This window comes from Callorhinus ursinus, unplaced genomic scaffold, assembly GCF_003265705.2.
Source record: "Callorhinus ursinus isolate GAN/ISIS: 27379988/994484 unplaced genomic scaffold, GSC_fseal_2.0 scaffold12, whole genome shotgun sequence".
NCBI lineage: Eukaryota > Metazoa > Chordata > Mammalia > Carnivora > Otariidae > Callorhinus > Callorhinus ursinus.
Window position 1 is genome coordinate 29,017,280 of NW_027397074.1, and position 18,805 is coordinate 29,036,084.

Here is an 18,805-nt window from a genome sequence, read left to right on the forward strand (position 1 = left end):
CTCCATACTGTTTTCCAGAGTGGTTGCACCAGCTTGCATTCCCACCAACAGTGTAGGAGGGTTCCCCTTTCTCCACATCCCCGCCAACATCTGTCGTTCCCTGACTTGTTAATTCAAAACCTCAATGAGATACCGCCTCACACCCGTCAGAATGGCTAAAATTAACATCATTAGTTTTTGATGTAGTGTTCCATGATTCGTTGTTCGAGTAAAACACCCAGCGCTCCATTCAATACGTGCCCTCTTTAATACCCAACACCAGGTTAACCCATCCCCCAACCCCCTCCGCTCTACAACCCTCAGTTTGTTTCTCAGAGTCCATAGTCTCTCATGGTTATGTCCCCTTCCAATTTCCCCCCTTCATTTTTCCCTTCCTACTTTTTTTTAAAACATATAATGTATTGTTTCAGAGGTACAGTCTGTGATTCATCAGTCTTACACAATTCACAGTGCTGACCATAGCACATACCCCCCATGTCTATCACCCAGCCACCCCATCTCTCCCACCCCCCACCATTCCAGCAACCCTCAGTTTGTTACCTGAGATTAAGAATTCCTCATATCAGTGAGATCATATATTTCAGTGATATTCCAAATAAAAGTTTGGCAAAGGACAAACTGGAATGAAACTTGGGAAACTTAGGGTATAGACCGCCTACAAACTGGATGTTTTATCCATGAATAATCAAGAATGGACATGATAAGGGGCGCCTGGGTGGCTCAGTCACTTGGGTGTCCAGTTCTTAATTTCGGCTCAGGTAATAATCTTGGGGTCCTGGGATCAAGCCCAGCGTCAGGCTCCATGCTTTCTCTCTCTCTCCCTCTAACCCTCCCCTCCCTCCTGCTCCCTTACTCTCTTAAAAAAAAAAAAATGGACATGAAAAGAAGACTTCTATGACATTCTATGACATTTGGGTAAAAGATACAATCCCTAAACACAAATAAAATAATACAATAGATGTGCATCTTACAAATTATAAAAATAGAAACATATCCAAGTTTTCGAAACACTAAGTGGGGAGAAAAAGCCACTAAATAGGCATAAGACTACCATTGGCTTAAGAAGACTTTGGGTTCATGTTCACCCTCAAAAATATCTAGAGCTGATCTTTATTAGCACCTACAGTCAGATGGTTTAATTTGAAATGTTTGTTCAAGTCCTGATAATGAGGTAATGGTCTAATAAACTAAAATCTTCTACATTATATTCATTTTATCTAATAATATAATTTTAATTACACTCAAATCAAAGTAATACAAATATATCTGTAAAAACAGAAATTTAAGTATATTCCATTGTTAAATCAACTTTCTATATGTTGAACGGTGGGTTATTTGCAAAATTTAATTGCATGCATATACTTATGAATAACAGGACCAAAAAATGAATAATTTGAGTAAGAATTTCAACTCAAAAATATTATGTAGATACTTTTGGATAACAAATAGCCCAGTAAAATACAGTTCATCCTTCTTAGATACTTCAGGTATTTTTTTAAAAGATAAGTGAAGAAAAAAGATAGCCTATTAATACATAAATACAATTTCATTTGGAACTCAAAGTTTCAAATATTTATCACACTCTCAAAGTCAACCAACAGAGAAATACTAGTGAAGAATAGCAATGTGAACATTGCATACAAAGAAGATTTTGAAAAATATACAAAAATGAAATACACATAAGGAAATAATTATCAAAAGGAGGTTGAAAATTTTTTTCAGCTAAGAAATTAAAGTGAAAATAAATTGAATATTTATATTTAGACATACATACCTATAGGCACAAACATGTGTATACACACACACATATATATACACATACATGAAGACTCTTGATTTTAACTCACTATTGGGATCACCTGCAGGCTTTTTCAGGCTGATTGCTGCTCAAGGGAGAGACTAGGGAAACCCATTCGGCCTAATCCAATTTAGATATGCAAATTTTATCTTGTGTGTTTGAAAGGGACATTATGGTACAGCATAATTTGCATTTTCAGTTGTAAGATACAGTATTTTTTTTATTTTTTATTGTTATGTTAATCACCATACATTACATCATTAGTTCTTGATGTAGTGTTCCATGATTTAAGATACAGTATTTCTAACCTAATAAAAACATTCCCCTATTGTCCACTTTAACACTCACCACATTTTATCCTATCCATTGTTCCCTTTCACCTTTTGACTGTACTTTCGTATCTTAAAATATCAAATTGCTTTATTAGGAAGAGACAAATATATTATGGAAGACACTCTCCCCCAAAAGGGGGAAAACCTTAAGTGGTAATTAAATGGTTAACATTTGTAGGAAACAGACAAAAAGAGTCCTTAGAAGAAAAGAACTGCATTATTCTATGTAAAAAAAAAAAAATATTTATTGATGAGTCTGATGAAAAGTTACACTTAGGAATGAGAACTAAATTTTTCAATTAACAAGATAGAAAGATATTACATTCAATGAAGGTTTCACCAATTTACCTAATGAGCTTTGAAAAATCATTTTAAGAAAAAGACTTTTGGGTTAAGATCTATCTGTAAGTCCTATTTTTGGAGCAACTTTTTTCTCACTATTAAGACAAACTGTATATTGGCGCTCGTATTAATGTTTCTCACTTCTACTAAAATTTCTGTCTATATAATTTCCACATAGAAATAATTTAAATAAGACCATGTCTCATTCAGTAGACAAGACACTGAAATTTCTACTCTAAAAGTGGTATTACTTTTCTTGTTGACTCTCAATCATGCTCATTTCCCTCTATGTTTATCCAAGAAAGATGGAAAATGTAGGAGGAAGAGCAGTTTGGAGAAAAAGGACGGGGGGGGGGGCCATTTTGGCTATGCATAAAATGCAGACATGTGGGAGAAGAGCATAAGCGGGCAACTGGATATAAAGCTCTGTAAATCTAAATAGACACGCAAACTAAAGATTGTGAAATTATAAAAAAGTATTTTCAAGAAGTTCATGCTCATTTTTCCCCCCTATGAAGTATAAATTCAATTAGGAAAGAAGCTGCTGATCTTATATTTCGTAAGGTTGCCCTTCTTCTCCAAGTCAATTTCAATTAACTTGGCTTTGGACTTAGCCTCAGAACACCTCACTGCAGTACGCTGTCAATGCTCCTATCAAATCCACTGATGCCTCACGATGTCTTTTTGTCTTCAGGGAAATATCCCAACATTTTAATATCTTTATCATGTTATTCTCATCCACTTGTAGAGAACCATTCCCCTATCTTCCCTGCAACACTGATGACTCTGCACTCAAGACCCTGGTCCCTCAAGCACAATGATCAAACTGAGACCTCCTTTGTCTGTGTTGATGACACCTCCTCTTCTTTAAACACACTATCACCTTCCTTATCTGGTTTACCTCTACTTATACTGTCAAATTCTATTACTTTTTCTCCTCTAGAGGTCCTTTCCTAATCTTTAGGCTGAGTTACATGACCCCTATAGGTGAGTCATGCTCCGTCCAGGTCTGAACTCTTTTATCTGCCTCCACAGTCAGTTGTGAACTCTGGGAATTGTTACTGTGTCTCACATTCCAATTCACATCTCCCAGGGAGAGGTCCGCACAGAAGCAGCACTCTGGGTATTTGGGTATTTGTTGAACTGAGCTGAAGTTGGATTTTCACTTTCAATGTTCAGCTGATAAATCAATGGTCAGGAAATAAACATTCTGGCTATAGAAAAGAATCCAGTTTGTTGCTGCATTTATAACTTACAACCAAATACCTTCTTAGTTTTACCCATACTATTCCGTTATAACCCTCAATTCTCTTTTCAATCCTCTGAAATCCATAAAATACCAACTCTCATTACTGTAATATCCCTAAACCTTACTTAACTAAAGCATCAGTGAAGGAGGACACTGCAGTGAGTCATTTAAGAGGGTGTTATCCTGTGTTGCTACATGGTTCACACCTCAGCTTCAGCACTCACCAGCTTGAAGGGGGGGCAGTTACCTACATGATTTATGCCTCAGTTTTCTTATCTCTAACATGGGATGAGTGCTACATTCGAAAACAACAGAATTTATTATACTTTTTCAGGTTAAATGAGGTCATACATTTTATGTTTCTCTACAAGAGTAGGGATAAAAATATTATAGTATATTTATATCCAACTAATTTCAATTATATTTACAAACATGGATAAATCTCAAATATATAATGGGCTAAGTCACAAGAGGGTACTAAGAGCAGGATTTGCTATATTTATTATAAAAACATATAAAAGTACATAACTATATTAAAAGTATCCATAAGGCAAAATATAATTATTTTAAACAATATCACTCAAAATATGAGTCATGCCAAAATACAAATAAAATCCAAATCCGCTTTGTTTTAAAATGCAAATACTTAAAAGTCTTTAACATTCCAACCAGCCATCCACATCAAACAAAGAATATGTAATGCCAACAGCGTAAAACACTTGATGTTCCAAGATCGACTTTATGCAATAGCATGAGGCAGAAGAAAACTAATCATATAACCTCTCAAGGCAGCATTTTAAAATAATGTCTTGAACAAAATTTGGAACCATACTACACAAGTCAAGGTAATCCATTTTTTTCCATACAGTAGCTCATGGACATTTTACTATTTTAAAGTTCTCCTATAACATACTTTTTGATTGCTGCACAGCATAATTGCACTGTAATTTACTGAACTGTGTTTAATTTTTTCTAATATTTCACTTTTAAAATCATTTGTGTAATTTTAAGGTAAATTCATACAAATGAATCACTTATTTAAAATTGGTAATTTTTAAAAAGATCATTCTTCAGAAGCTTTTAGATTTGCAGAAAAACTGAGCAGATAGTAGAGAGCATTCTCATATATCCTACATCCAGTTTCCCCTTTTTGACATTTTATATTAGTATATAATTAGCAGACCAATATTGATGATTAATGTCCATTATATAATCAAATTGCCCTAGTTTTTCCTTAATGAACTTTTTCTGTTCTAACGAAGTTTTTCTGTTTCCATCACATCTTTTGTAAGCTGTGCGACTATTGGAATTTGCCCAGTGTTTTTCTCATAGCAGTAGGTTCTGAATCAAGATCACAGATGTAAAGTACCATTTTTATTACATCATACCAAGGTTATCTATCATCCATATGATTTATGAGTGCTGATGTTGACCCTGACCACCTGGTTGAGATAGTGCTTCTCAGGTTCTAGGATAGACTTTATTGCTCCCCCTTTGCATACTGTACTCTTTTAAGAAAATCACTCTGTGTGGCCCACTCCTGAGGAGTAGGGAGTTCTGCTTCCTCTCCTTGAGGGTGGAGTATCTATATAAATTATTTGGAATTCTTCTGTATGGGATATTTGTCTCTTGTCCCCTATTTATTAATTTTTCCAAACATTTATTTATGTCAATATGGGCACAAAGACATTTTGTACTTTGGATTATAATCTGATACTACTTTATCTCTCAGACTGTTCTGGTTTTGGCCTTTTGGATCTTCTTCAGTTGGTTCCTATGCTTCTTTGTAAAATCTACAGATTTTATTCGGTATTTTGTTATTATAACCTTAAACACAGGACTGTTGAACAAATTATAATGGACATCTCTATATCCATTGCCTAGAATCAACTCAACAATTTTTTACCATTTTACCATATCTGCTAATTTCTTGCAATATGTATATATTATTTTTTTCTTGTTTAACTACTATGTGGTAACTTACAGGAACTTTAACCCTAAATACTTAAGGATTCAACTCCTAAAAATAAGAAAGACCATCTCCTACATAAATGTGTAGCATCTCACATTTTTAAAATCTACTAAATCCCTGTTATCATCTAATTACCAACCCATACTCGATTTTCATCAACTGAACAACAAAAAGACACTTCATTGTTTTGTTTTTTAACATGGACCCAACCAAGGCTCTGGCCTTTTTAGCCTTTACAACAACTCATCACACCTCACCCTCTGAGGGTGGTCTCCTTCAGATCTGACACATCTTTTTATCGGTAAGGGTTTTTTTGTTTGTTTGTTTTTTCTTTTTTCTTTTTCTCCTATTAATTCACAAAGAAAGAATCCTAGCTGCCAATTGTCACAGTCCTGGAAGAAAGCCAACTGTCTTTTACGGTCTTCTATTTGATGTTTGTTTTCAAATGCCTCATCAGTGTGACTTCCTCTTTATCCTCAGAAAAGCTCACAGGAACTGCTAGTCAATGATAGCCTCATCTGCCCTCTATCTAAACAATACTACTTCTGATTTCCGATAGTTGGATGATAACCTTTATATTGTCCAGTGTTCCTTAAAATTATTATCCTTCCTCCACCCCGAGAATACAGATGCAATACAGTTGTGTATCTGTGCTTGGGTTCCTGGCTTTATTATGCCAAGATTATTTCAGTTCCACCCTTAAGTATCTCAGTATTACAAACAAGGTTAAAACTAAGACAGGATTTAATTCAAGGACAATCAATAGGCTGTATGAAAAACAAAGTTCTCATAAGCTTAAATAGTGGAACAAAAGAGTTAACATGATCCTCAATCCTTTTAGTGTTACAATGTAGTCTGCCCACTCAAAGCCATCAGAAGGAGGTTTCATACCATGTTGGCAGAAGCATTGCCAAGCACAGATTAACTAGAATGCTAAAAAAGCGTCATGTCATCGTTCCAAATACTCATCTTAAATAGTCTTTAATCTACTTAAATACACAAGAGTAAGTTAGAATGGCATTAACAGCTTGGAATTAAAGCAACGTGCAGAGGGATAATGAAAACAAAAATTAAGTCACCTTACCAATACCCAGAGTAACTTATATTCCCAGCCAAATAGTTGGACACATGACTTGACTCTAATGAAAACACAAATACAATGGAATATGTGCAACTGTGACTTTCCAAGAGAATCTACGAATCATGGCTGATACAGTAATATGTTAGAATAAAGACTGCTTCTCAAGATCTCAAAATAAAGACAATCCAAATGCTGCTGCAGTTACGTTATATACTACATTTTTAAAAATAATACGCTTTTCTCCAGGTTTTTGTTTTCGTTTCAAAGCTTTCCTTATTTTTCGCAGGCCAGTCCTTAAAGTAAATTTGTTTTAAACATGCTCTGAGTTTTGTTTTGTTTTGTTTTTTGTTTTTTCAAATCCATGCCTTCTTAAGCAGGAATGTAGGTCTCTGCCAGAGGTAGGGAAAGTAAATTTACAGGTGACAAAATAAAGCTGGGCTTATAGATGTGCAGGAATATTAGACAAGCATCCAACAGTCCCCAAACAGTTTCCCTCCCAATAATGTCTGGGGGGGGGGGTTCATTTTGTACTTACCACCAGTAATCTCAGGGGCTTACTACACCACATGCTGGTTCCTTTGGAAATGGCATAAAAGCCTCCCTGCTCCCATGATTATCTCATCCCTCAAGGCCCTAACAGTGTTCCTGGACCTTAATTACACAGTCTCTTTTTTCTTTCCATGCGAAGAACCTTTGAAAAATAGCTATTATGCCTCTATTCTTCTGAAATATACTTTAAATAAATGGCTGGAGTATAAGAACTAGATTATTAGCTCAAATTAATCTTTTTCTTATCGATTTAGCACATTTATTGGTGCATATGCCACAAAGTTGTGTAATTGGTTCTTACATTTTATTCAAGATATATGTCCATTACATGGACCTTCAACTTGGCATTTAGATCCTTCTACAGATATATAAACAGGATCATTAAATATTTAATGTCTCAAAAATCTGCTCTAACAGTTTGTATTCTTTTAAATGTTTCCCCTTATATTTGAATCCTATACTCATACTGTTTAGTTCCCAAACATTGTAGTTTTCATCATAAAAGTCACATGGCTTTTTATCCTTTGGAGTACAAGGTTTCTTTCTCTCCGTGAGGATTTTAGAGTTTATTCTAACAACTGTTTGCTAACACTGATTTTATCTTAATGAGATTTTAGGAAAATAATCCCCTCCCTACAGACTTCATTTTAATCACCATCACTGGTAAATGTTTTTACATGTGACTTATTGTTAGAGGCTTTTGCTTCCTCATATGGATTCTCCTACAGGATTCACTTACACAGCTGGTTGGGGTTTGAGGCTGTGCATTTTCAAAACAGAGATTGGCTGAAGAAGCAAATTCAATAAAATGACAAATCAGGACATCATCAGCTGCCTTAAATATTCCCCTGTAAGAATTCTCACCAAGTAATCTAGAAACATTAAATAAAACAATGTATATTTGGGAAGGAGAACCTCGTCTATGAGACAGGTTTTAATTAACTAGATATGGTATATGTTAGTGCATTCGAAATGAATATTCTGTTCATCAGCCCAGTAAAACATTATCAGTGAAACTGTGGCATTCCTTTCCCTACAATTTGCATTCACTAAATTATTCTGTTTTTCTGCCCTCTGAACGGAATTGTCAGTTTCCTGCTTTCCCATGGGAAAGATTTCAATGAGCTTTTTGTAGACACACATTAAAAAAAAAAAAAAGGATGCAATTTTATGCAGTTAATAGATAATATTAAGTCTTTTTTTACAGTTTTTACCCATTGTGTCATAAATGAAAACCTTTTCATTTAATGGACAACAATCCAAACCACTATAATACATAATTGTTTCCAGGTATTTTTTTCTTATTTAAATTCAGAATTACAAAACTCTTTGGGAAAAATTGCCTTCCAAATGTTGATTAAATTATCTAGCACAGCTGTACAAAGAAGTGTAAATCTAGTAAATATTTGCAATCCATTATATTCTCTGCTTTGGTGATTAACAGTCCATAAAGAGATTTTAAGCAAAGCTATGGGTTTAATCTATGCAGGCTTTACATCTAAGATGACACACTAAACCAGGCTGTTAGAGTAGGAAGTCAATGGTGCAGCCACAATTTCTACACTATGATAGTGAATTTTTTAAAACCCTAAGGAATTGCGGGCCCATTTACTCCATCTGTGATACAAGATGGGGTAAACAGGAGCAAGGGTGTATGAGACTTCAGTTACTGAATATAATGATTCTTCTGGGCACAGAGAGGGAACAAAACTCACGTTAGCATGCACTACAGGGTTTAGCATCTTCCACAAAGTGAATGGGATGTGCTTTTTATCAACAAATCCAAACTGCCTAGAGAACTGATCTATTCCTATTTCTAAATCACCTAATATCTTATGAGTTTTTATAAAAATAATTCAAATTAATTGATATTTTTAAAATCCTGATGAATTTATTTTTCCTAACCAGGAGCCTCAGTTCCATAATTTTCAAAAGTACCTTTAAAAAATGAATACATAAGTGAGAGTGGAATCCGTCAGACTTTGTCTTTATAGCAAATAATTACACTAGGAAACAAGCAAACAGTTTTTAAAAAACAGTGTCATTATCCCAGGTTAGTCATAGATCCCTTTTTAGACACTGATTTGTTCAAGCAGAGCAATAATTATGTGACAGTCATTTGATTGAAGATCCATACACAGGATCCAAATGGTGTCTAAGCTTAACTATTTAGCTGGTCCATCCTATGAGCAGGGCATTTGAAATGTCAATATCATCATCAAAGTAGAAAAGTATTAAAGTATTTTCAGATTTGAGGCATACTAGGACTTATATTTGTAATTAATTCTATTTAAATTACCAAAAAAAAGGACAACAGAATAAATGGATAAATCAAATCCAAGTTAACAATTCTTAGATCCTTTGTTACCAAATACTACCTTTGTTCTTTCTCATTTTATTGCTCTTTTCCAAGCTAATGTCGTATATGTACTTGTTACTATCTTCACGTGGCTTTTTCTGTGTACATGGAATCTTAGGAAATGGTCTCAGAACCTAACATAATTAATTCACTCGTATTATCTACCTACCTACCTACCCAGTCATTTTCTTCATATTCCACAAATAATTTGAAGTATATTGAAATTGTATACACAGTAAGGATAATAAGGTTTTTTGTTTTTAAAAGATGACTGAGGAAATTGAGTCAAAATGAAAAGGAGGATAAGATATTACATGAACTAAGCACTCCATGCACTATGGTATAGTCATATATACAAGTCTACGGTATAGTCATACGGAATGTTTACAAGTATTCTGAGCATTCTAACTACTCAAACATGCAAAGAAATAAACATGATCAGGTATAAAATTCTGCAGTATCTGTATAATTGTAGGATATGGATATATTTGTATAATGGCAAATACGTGAAGATAGGAAAACAGTATTTCAGCTTTAGTATTCTAAAATCCTACTTTCAAGGAGTATCTGAAGTAGATAAAGCTAATTTACATTTTAGAGATAATTTGTGTCCCTAATTTTCTTTCATTTGCAATTTAATATAAACAAATGTGTGGATTTTCATAAAAGGACATAATTTGATTCTCAACACTCCAGAAGGATGAACCTAATGTCAATTTTGGTCAAATGAATTAAGAGCATGGTTTGTGGACACCTAAAAGAGGAAGAAATAATCACTAGAAATAGCATGAATTCATTAGGTATGTCCTACACTATCCTCACTTCCTCTCTAAAGCTTTTAGTCTTATGATTTAAGGAAAGGTGGTATGTATAATGTATTAAACTTGAGCAAAATAGTTATACTGTCTCTCAACCTGCTCCTAAGAATGATATGGCAAATTATGAGGGGAGAATAGGGTCAACTAAGAAAATTAGTAATAATAGGAAAGCTGACAATCTCAATAAGGACTCTAAAGATAAGCTGCATATCTATTCCTTTTAACACTTTTATTAAAAATTTAGATGAATATATTGGATAGATGTTCATCACACTGATAAAACTAAACTGGGAGGGATATCAAATACATTATATTACAGAGAAAAATATTTCCAAAATACTAAAAGACTTAGATGAATGCAATAAGATCCAATTAAAGGGGAAATAAGTTTTTTGCTAGATTAAAAAATAATCAGGTCCACTTCTGAGTGAGAATTTCATTCACCACATCCAACTCTCTTTATAAATTTCAACTAAGGGGATGAATGAAATTATCATTAGGTAATACTCAGATGAGACCTGGAAATGAGAGAGGGATAAGAGGAACATGCTTGAAACTTTGAAGAATTCCTTCTCCATATGTGAGGACAGAAATTGAAGGAAGGCTACTTAATGGATTCTTCAGTGACGAAAGAGCCTACTTGGAGAAAAAAAGATATCACTGCTGAACCCTACTGATATCCCCTAACCTGGAAGAGTAAGGCCGCTGGAGAAACACACCTATATCTCATCAAAGCCTCTGGACACAGATGAACTGTCAAACATAATCCTGAAGGGAAGTAACACTGAACTGTACTTACTTTCTACTTATATGCTACAGAGCACACTGAACAGAGATTCTGCTCTGACAATAACACAGACAACAAGGGAGAAATGGTGCTGTTTCCCGACACAATTGTTTAAATGATCTCTCTACTTTGACCAGGAAGTTGGAGCACGAGTCAGACAAAACAAAGCCACCACAGAAAAAGCTTACCTATGTTCTGTCATTTAAGTCTGAACTTTGAACAGGAATGCAAATAAGCTGTTAATAGGACTCATCTCAGTTATCAACTATGATTAAGGCTTTACCCACAAATATCCACAAAGTGAGAAAAATTAAAAGACATGTGAAAACACTATGCACTAGAACTGTTAAACAAAGGAGAGACATGCCAGAGCATAAATTTTCTAACATATTCCTAAATCTAAGGAAACACAATTACCCTTCCCCAAAAACCAAGGAATTCTTAAAAACATATCTGATTTATGATCTTAACAAGATTTTTTTAAAAAATTTTACTTATTGACAGAGACACAGCGAGAGAGGAAACACAAGCAGGGGGAGTGGGAGAGGGAGAAGCAGGCTTCCCTGCTGAGCAAGGAGCCCAATGTGGGGCTCAATCCCAGGACCCTGGGATCACGACCTGAGCCAAAGGCAGATGCTTAATGACTGAGCCACCCAGGCGCCCCTGACCTTAATAAGATTTGAGAAGACACTGCCTCTGTAAAAAGAGTGAGCATTCACAAAAAAGAAAAACCTGAGATCAAGAAATGGAGACTTAACACATGGTTGTTTAACTATAAACTGTAGTAGAGAGAAAGAACAACAGATTGCATTAAACTACTTACATAAAATGAAATAAAGTTAAAATGAAGTTCAAGAAATTATCTGGTTTCAGAAAGAAAATAGTGAAGACATGAAACCATAAGAGACAGATCAATTATTTCCAAGAAATTCCTTTTATGTACAATGGAACTCTTAGGGGCAAGAGAGGGGGGAAAAAAACAGCAAAAAGACAATGACCTTTCCTGTAAAAGCAAAAAAAAAAAAAAAAAAATGGCCAGCAAGAAGGCAGAAGAGAAGAGCCCCACTTGTATCTCTCGACAACAACAATTTGGCAGTCATCCATGGAAAAGTGTTCTGTAGAAGATTTGGGACCAGATAGGAAACTGTGAAACCCCAGTGGAATCCAAGCCTGAGTAGGGCTGTTTTAATAAGTCAGGCCCACATCCAAGTGGCTGACTTGGACACTGTGGTCACGGCTACAAACCTAGAAACAACTCTGTCCCCGTGCTATAGCCCTGTTTGGCCTTGGTCCTGCCACCAACTCATCATATGCTAAGTGACCCAGGAGGGGTCATATGTGCACATGCCTCAGGAAATAGATCTGAAGACTTCAAGTCCTGGTTATGGACCCCAAAACAGCAGTGCAACTTGGTTCCAGCCTCAGCCAAAGTAGGGGACCAATTCTGACTATCCAACAACTCACCAAATGATCCAGAAAGAGCTCTCTCAGTGGACCGGGTGGGAGACACAGTCATCTGTATACCTGCTAATAGGCTCCATACCTGTGGACTCAACTGCGGATTCTAAAGCAGACCCTTGCCCAGTGTTAACCCTACTGAACAAGTTATTAGAGGCACTGCCATCCAACCAGGGTCCAGACAGGATCTAGGTCTGCCTGAGGCCCTCGTAATAGGCTTGTCAACAGTGGAACCCATAGCAGACCCAGTAGCACCACGTGACCTGGCTCCAATCTACCTCAACTGCAAGTCTAAGGGTAATCCCATCAGCCTGGGGAACCAACAGGAGAATGTCTTTACCTGAAAAAACCAGTCTGTAAAGAGTAAAAGAGAGGTTTGCTCATTCAAATGCACAGGCTCCAAAACAAGTTTACAAAGATCACAAAAAAATCAGGAAAACATGATACTGTCAACGTGGAAGAGTGGTTTGACATATTTAAAGTGTTGAGAGAAAAAAATGCCATTCAAGAATACTATACCCAACAAAAATGATTGTCAGAAATGAAGGAGAGATAAAGACACTCCAAGATAAACAAAAGCTGAGGAGTTCATCACCATTGGACTCCTAGAAGACAAGCTAAAGGGATTCTTCAAGTTAAAATTCAAGGATTCTAAGTAACACCACAAAAATATGTAACTCACTGGTAAGGGCAAACATAAATTCACAATATTCTAATATTGTAATAGCAATATGTAAATCACTTTTAGCACTAGTAAAAAAAAGTTACAAGAAAAAGGTACTAAAAATAACTATGCTACAATTATTTGTTTATAGATATAAATAAAAGATGACATAAAGTGTGACATCAACAGCAAAGATGTGAGGTGAGAAGGAAAAATGTAGAATTTTGAGATGCAATTAGAGATAAATTGTTATTGTCTTAAATAGACTAATAAATATATTTTATGCAAACCTCAGGATAACCACAAAAAAAATACACAAAATATAAAGAGAAAGCAAGAAAATCACAAAACAACAAAAAATAAATCACACAGGGAGACAAGAGGGAGAAAAAAAGAACTACAAAACAGAAAGCAAATAAAATGGCAATAGTCCTTAACTATCAATAATTACTTGAAATGTAAATGGATTAAATATTCTATTCAAAGACACAAAGTGGAGTGCCTGAGGGGATAAAAACAAAAACAGGACCCAACAATATACTGCCTACACAGGACTCACTTTTGCTTTAAGGACATGCAAGGCTGAAGGTGAAGGAATGGAAAAAGATACTCCATGTAAATTTAAACCACAAGAAAACAGGAGTGACTCATACCAGATAAAACAGATGTTCCACCAAAATATATTTATACCTCAATAAAGCTGGAGAAAAAAAATAACCAAAAAGAGTACCTATATCAATACCAGAAAATGGAAAAGAGCAAAGAAGCAAGACACATACAAACATAGACAGAAATCCAATGTAAACTATATTGTTATGACAATATGTACGTATATATACATAAATAAATGGGTTAAAGTTCTCTAACAAATATCAGACTCTCAGACAGGAATAAAATAATTCCAGGGACGCCAGGGTGGTCAGCTGGTTAACCATCTGCCTTTGGTTCAGGTCATGTCCCCAGGGGTCTTGGGATCAAGTCCAACAGGGAGCCTGCTTCTCCCTCTCCCTCTGCCTGCCGCTCCCCCAGCTTGTGCGCTCTCTGTCAAATAAATAAAATCTTAAAAAATACATAATAATTCCAGATTGTGTGTATGTGAGAAAGAGGGAGAGAGAGAGAAAGACTGAGGGAGAGCTTGAGCCAGAGTGCTCTAACGAATGCAAGTGCATGTGGGCCAACACTGACGTTCCCATTCTGAATTGATGAGGAAAGTCATTGAGAGGAATCTGTCCAAAGCCCTCTCCCCCGCCCCAGCCAAGCTTACAGACAAAACTCACAGGTGTCTGCACTTGGCCCTAACTCTGGTTTTCTAGGTCTTGGTGCCCTCCATTCTCAGAAACTAGACCCCAACTACAAAACATGTTCTTCTCTAGCCTGACCACAACCCACATCCCAGATGAGACCCGGACAGAGTCCCTCAAAAACCCTGCTGCCCCCTGCTCTACCTGGCCAAGAGTCGACCCCCTCCGCACACCCCGCCCCACCACGGGCACAGCGGCAACACTCTTGCACCCTTCAAAACCCCTTAAAAGGCCCAGCCTAACAGAAACTCAGGGCTGACATTTCTCTTGATGTCTGGCCCCTCTCCTCCCTTGGAGAATCAATAAACTCTGTCCTGCTTGTTGCCTCACTCAGTGCAATTCTCTGCTGCCCATCACCGGCCATCCCAACAGTAATCGTGCTGGGATAGTTGTTTTTTGTTTTTGTTTTTTCTCTCACCATAATTCTAAATAGGTTGAAAAGCTAAACACTACAGGAGGTTATAAGCATACTAGAACAAGACACAGATCAATATTTATGAAAATCTTTTTTGACAGGTACTTCTAAACATAATATAAAAGGAAAGTATTGATATATTTGACTTCTTAAACCTAAATTTCTTACAAGAAAACTATCATAAACAAAATTGAAAGGCAAATGGCAAAATGGGAAATGATGTACAAGACATATTATAGAAAATGTTAAACATTTTTTTAAATATAAAGAATTCTTAAAAAAGAGAAAACGAACACAGGGACAGATTACAAAATAATAAATACTAAGAGCCTTTAAGATGTTTATGTTCTTTAACTTACCACTCTAACTTCTAGGAATACATCCTTAAGTGATAAGCTAAAATATTTTTTAATAAATGCTTCCTACACAATTTTATCACAACATAATTGTGAAAAACTTTAAACAACTGATTAATAACAGTAATGATAGTAAAAGTATGGTACATCCGTATAATTAGATGCTATTCAGGTTTTGAAAATTATGTTATAAAGAGTTTTAATTATGTTGTAAAATTTCTAATTCAGCATGTCTGACCTGATCAAAGTATTCTTCCAATAGATGACAGTGCTTGATTCAGTGATGGGCTCATGAAGAAAGCCAGAACAGTAAGACCCAGTGCTAGACTGATTAAAAATGTCAAAAAAGAGGTATTTCCTTTTCAATGACATTGATGAGTTTAAAGGTAAGTTTGGAGTTGACAGGAGACTACTTAATAAAGACAACCCAGAGGATAACCAGTGAGTTAAGTGATGTAAGTAAGTAAGTAAGAAGAAATGTCTTTGTATACATCACTTCTCCACCAGTTTCTGGCTTTTATTCTTAATATATTTTTGCTAAACTTGTTTCACAAATTAAAAAAAAAAAAGTGATGTATACAAAGTGATGTTTACAAAGACATTTCTTCAGAACCTATATCTAGACATGCTGGAAATCTGCGGGTGGTCCCCTAAACCCAGGACTATATGTGAAAAAGAACGAAACTTCTCTCTCTTGTAAGCTACAGTTTGGGGGTGTGTCTCTAATAGCACTCATTTGTTCAAGGGTTAAACACCATTTATTCAAGTATTAATCACAACTTCATGTGTGAGTTTCATTTTGAGACTAAAATTAAGTAGGTCAAGACAAAAGATCTGTTATCAGTACATTAACGTACATGAATAAACACTTCATTATTATAAGTTTGAGAATGATAAACATGTAGCAAGTGTTGAAAATACAGAGGAAAATTTGAAACAGAATGTTTTATAAATACACAAGTTTGTCAAGGGTATCCTTTATTCATTCACCTTCATCTATTTTTTTTCTTTTTTTTTTTTTTCAGAGAAGGGGAAGTGGGGGAGAGAGAAAGGGTGAGAATCTTAAGTAGGATCCACACAGAGTGTGGAACCTGACAGAGCCCTACACGTGGCTCGATCTCACAAACCTGAGATCATGACCTGAGCCTAAATCAGGAATTAGATGCCCAACTGACTGAGTCATCTAGGCTCCCCAATGTTCATTTACTTCCAAAAACAATTTTAAGGCATTTAGAAGTTCAACAGTATTGCAAAACACACTGATACGTGAACAAACTAGATCACAGACCATTTAAGTCAGTAAAAGGGCCACAAGATATACAAGATAATGTTAAAACTAGGTACTGTATTTGCCTCCAGATTTTCTTGCAGATTTTCATGACTTTTCAAGGAAATATTTGAAATAGATTCTCTCATCAATGAAATGCAAAGTTCCAAGGCATTCTCCTAAATATATGGAATCTAATCAATTAAATAGAAGATTTAAAGACAGTATTACATAACCACTTACATATACACGTATATGTTTACACATATACACGATTTAAGAATTATACGCAAGTTAAGAGAATCCATAAAATAGATAATTTTCTCCCTAAAGCACATTGATTTATAAGCCATAAGCCAAATGTTGGGAGTGCTCACATTTCTGTAATATTAGCATCAATACATAATATTGCTCAATCATCATTATACAGATTCTTCAATCATGTTAGTACAGTTTGAAATAAAAAAATAACCTAGTCTTCATCAAGTCAAATGTATGTACATTAGGTGAAAGGAGTTAAGACTGACATTATCCCTTCATTATTAGAAAGAAAAATGACTACACAAGAAGCAGATTTCTTGGTCCAGAACACAATTTATGTTTCTAGGATTCTTATTCTGAGAGGATGATCTGTCCTGATTTCACATTCACTGTGGAGTGAGTCAGAGAAACTAAGAGATAAAAATTCCTAGTACTACTAAATTTTCATTTCAAGTTAGGAACCCTAATTTCAACACAGCAGTTTGCTTTTCCTTCTAAGACGTTTAGTAGTAATTTTTTTTCCATTTAGTACCAAGAGGATTTGGGCTTAATGTCAAAATTTCATTCTAAAGAAGCGGAATAAATGAGTAAATGAGCTCAGATAATGAGATGAGCCAACTTCACCAGAAAAACACTGGATTTGGGGCACATGGGTAGTACAGTCGGTTAAGTGACTGATTCTTGGTTTCAGCTCAGTTCGTGATCTCAGGGTCGTGAGATCAAGCCTTGCATTGGGCTCTGCACTCAGTGTGGAGTCAGCATGAGATTCTCTCTCTCTCCCTCTGCCCTCCCCACTCGTTCTCTCCCTAAATAAATAAATAAATCTTTAAAAAAAGGAAAAAGACACTGGATTTTAAAAATGTCATGTAAAGTACCCAAACAAAAGCATGCCTCAGTTTTAGTAAGAAATCAAGTTACACTAGTGACTATTTTCCCAGCACATTTCCAAAATAGAAAATGTTTTCCAAGATTTTTTCAATTAATTACATATTATTAGAATGGCTTGGTGATTCTGAAAAATATCTGGCAATTATACTTACATGCATGGGTGCTTGAGATACAATGGCTCGCTGACTCAACACTCTGAAATATATTCTCTAAAAGTGCAGGAATAACAGAGTATTTACTATTTTAGCCTTCTCACGATGTTTTATCGTACTCTAGGAAGTTATAAAACACTATTTGACTTAGCAAATTTTATTTCTCCCTTTTCTCTAATTTCAGGGTGTCTTTTTAATGGAAAGATTAAAATGATTGTATGGATTCAAAGAACATTATGAATGAATAAAGGAATGACATACAAGTAATCTTAATATATTAAAATTGCTATCCTTTACTGAGTGAAGATAGATAAATTATAAACATTTTTTGCAAATACCTGGGTGGTTTCCAGAGAAAAGTTCTTTTGCCTATCCTAAGCAAACCTATATGTGAATATTAACAAATTTTACAGGAAATTATGCTAATAAACACTAAAAATTTTAAAGATGTGATACTACAAAAAAATGAAGTCTGGTTAAGAATTAAAATTATGCTAAATGGTGAGCTAAATGATATACATATTCATTTACTTATGACTATAGTTTTAGTGAAAAACTCATCATTTGATTATGAATCTAAAACCACAATCTTTTTATCATGAAGAAATCTTCAACATTTAGAGAAATTAAAAGAATTAGACTTTTGGGGGGGCGGAGCAAGATGGCGGAGGAGTAGGAGACCTAGATTTCGTCTGGTCTCAGGAATTCAGCTGAATAGGGATCAAACCATTCTGAACACCTACGAACTCAACAGGA